The sequence below is a fragment of the Myodes glareolus genome, chromosome 7 (assembly GCF_982192425.1).
Source record: "Myodes glareolus chromosome 7, mMyoGla1.1, whole genome shotgun sequence".
NCBI lineage: Eukaryota > Metazoa > Chordata > Mammalia > Rodentia > Cricetidae > Myodes > Myodes glareolus.
Window position 1 is genome coordinate 93560871 of NC_142032.1, and position 3359 is coordinate 93564229.

The 3359-nt window shown below is 45.2% G+C and overlaps 1 pseudogene; it reads left to right on the top strand.

The window, feature by feature from the left end:
• Positions 1 to 374: 374 nt before the first annotated feature.
• LOC148121502 (pyridoxal phosphate phosphatase PHOSPHO2-like) lies at positions 375 to 1093 on the top strand (annotated as a pseudogene).
• Positions 1094 to 3359: the final 2266 nt, after the last annotated feature.

Consider the following 3359-nt stretch of genomic DNA (forward strand, 5'->3'; position numbering starts at 1 on the left):
GGATGTTGGATGGCAGCTGCGAACCGGTCCTGGGTCAGTAAGGAGCTCTCCCTTCTGCTAGGCTGGTGTCCCCTTCCGCACCTGCTGTGCTAGTGGGGAGCCGGCCAGCGTGTGAGTCCAGGCCAAGGCTAGGTGCGAGCTCCCACACTGCTCCTCGCGGGCTGAGGTTTTCTGTCAGATATTCCACTGTAATAATGCTGGAGTTAAGAAGTCTCCATTCCTTTGCCGTACATCAGAACAGTTTCTCTGCATATAGAAATGTTTAAAGACAGCTGACAAATTAAAGATTTTAATGACCTAAGCTCTGTGCTGTAAAAAAGATTAATTGGACTGCAAGTGCCGTCTTAGCGTAACCCAAATCTGTTATTGGAACCATGAGAGTTTTGCTGGTGGTTGGCTTCAACAATACAAGGGTAGATGACAACAGTGACACCCGGAGTCTACAGACAAAAAAAAAAAAAATGTTCCTATGGAACTGCAAGATTCTTACCAGAAGGGGTTCTGGACAGAACATATGGGCAGAGTGGTTAAGTATCTGGGAGAGGAAGGGGTGAAAGAGGACGAAATGAGAAGAGCAGAGACATCGATGCCTTTCACTTCGAGGACGGTAGAACTTTTCAGCTTTCTAAGGATGAAAAAGGATACTGACTGCATCATTATTTCAGATCCAAACTCCATCTTCATAGATTGGGCTTAGAAGCTGCTGATTTTCATGATGTCTTTGATAATGCGTTTACTAATCCAGCAGGTTTTGATAACAGTGGTCGCCTCACAGTGAAAAATTGCCATGCCCATTCTTGCAATAGGTGCCCGAAGAACCTTGGTCAAATTGCAGCTTTGGTAGAATGTATATATACACAGTTACAGCAGGGAGTGATATATGCACGGATTGTTACACAGGAGATGGTGGAAATGGTGTCTGCTCAGTTCCCTTTCTAAGGAAAATGATGCTGCCATGAGATGGAAAGGATACACTCTCCGTGGAACTCTGGCCAGGAGGTCTCAAAATCTTGAGCCTATGGAATCTTCTGTTGTGGTTTGGTCTTCAGGTGTTGAAATAATTTCTCATTTACGATTTCTAATGAAGGAGTAATGTGCCAACAAAACAAAATTTAACAGGCATCAACAGCTCTTCAATACTCATAAAGCAATACAATTTTAGGGATCATGTCACAGGGCCACTCCTAGTGTCTAACATGGAGAACAATTTTTACAACCTGCCGATGTCCCTAGCATATGAGGACAATGTCACAGCTCAGAAGCATCTATTTTTCCTTTCCTAGATCTGGCCTTGAGACTGGTGAATGGTAGCCACAGGTACGAGGGCCGAAGAGATCTCTTACAATGGTACCTGGGGCACAGTGTGTGATGAGAGCTGGGACCTGACAGATGCCAAGGTGGTATGCCAGCGACTTGGCTGTGGTGAGGCCATGTCAGCCCCAGCTGAGAGCTACTTTGAGAGAGGCATGGGCCATATCATGCTGGATGATGTGCAGTGCATGGGGGATGAAGCCAAAGTGTGGCAATGCACACAAGACAAATGGTCCTCCCACTACTGTGGGTACCATGAGGATGCCAGCGTGGTTTGCTCAGGTGAGTGGCATGGCTTGCATCACCCCTCAGAGACAGAGCTTTGCCAACCCCAGCCATTGGGAAGGGAGATGTCAATACCAGCTGTCAATACCAGATGTCAATACAAGCTGGCAGCAATGAACTCTGGGATTTGAGCCGATTTTAAAGTCAATTTACTTAAGAGTTAGTTTTTGAGCATAGACTCCAGCATCTGTAAATTGTTCAAAAATAGCAATTATATGAATGGTCAGTATTAGCAGACGTCTTATACCTGGCCTGGCATGGCTACATGCTGGTAGCAATCTAGTATCCACCAAGGGTGCTGTGAATGCCAAACTGTCCTACAACCAGTGCATCTGAATTTTCAGTTCACGCCCAGGGCTAACGTAGAGACGAGAGCATCTGTGCTCGGCTGATCAGGCCCTCAAAGGCATATCCAACCCCACATGCAGGACCACATTCTCTAAGTATTGCCTGGCTGAGGTCCTTGGATAAAGACCGAGCTCATCTCTGTGACAGAGGTTCTGTTAGCCCAGTAACTGGCCAAATCAAACAAACACCAAGCTGTACCTGAACCACAGGGGCATTGTGTGCTCCTCACTCCAGCTCTCTGATTCCCTCTCTAGCCTGGATGAGCCGTAATTCTAGTTTTCCAGTGGCCCAGAGCCGAACGTGTCTGAGCCTAAACAAAGTGCCTGATTTTTTATGGGGAGTTACATGACCGATTTATTTAATCTGTCTTTCACCCTGACATTTGCCTTTGAATAGGCATTGATGAGACACCAAGCAGAGGACCAGCAGGTACTGCCTGTCAATATAGGTACTCAGTTGCCAGGGCCCTCATGGGTGAAAATCCCAGCCACCATTCAGGTTCTAAAGCTAGAGGGGAGGGCCCAATTAGATACTCTGTTTCTCCTCAACAAAGGCAGTAACATATGACAGTTGAGCCTTCAGTGACTTCTCTGACTACAAGACAAACCTTAAACAGTCAGGTCAGCTACTGTGTGACTCTGACAGGCAGGGGTCAGGGGCCGTATCTCTGTACATTGCTGAGCACCAGCTGCCCTGAGAGACTGCAGGACTAGGGATCCACATCTGGTTCCTTGTTTGTGAGTTTTAAACGTTTTTGTTAAAGCTTTCTCAGGACTTATGTGGAAATACATGCCCCAATGTTGAACATCGTATATAACAAGTCTTTCTCCATCCTGCTAGCCAGCTCCCAAATAGTGACATGGAGACTTATTAATTACAAAAGCTTGACATGGAGACTTATTAATTACAAAAGCTTGGTCTTAGCTTAGGCTTGTTTTTAACTGATTTATGACTTAAATTAACCCATTCCTATCCATCTATGCTCTGTCATGTACCTCCCATCCTGCTTCCTCCATGTTTCCTTGCCCCCCCCCATGTCTAGATTCCTCCTTCTACTTCCTCTCTCTGCCTGGAAGTCCCATCTATACTTCCTGCCTAGCTACTGACCACTCAGCTTTTTATTATACCTATCATAGAAATACACCTTCACACAGTGTATAAATATTCCACAACACTTTCTTGCTAAGATTGCCTAGATTTTATGAATTAAAAAAAGAATGTATATCCTCAAAAATTCTTGGCCAAGTCATCTAATAACTTGATATTTTAAGCTTTTGCTAAGGCTCCCATAGAGTGACAGGTATTGTTTCCATATTCCAGGGACTTGTGTTTGATATTTGTAAGGACACAGACTTAGGGTCACAGAACCATGCTGCACTCATTAAAAGAATAAGTAAAAGGTCCAGGAGACCCGC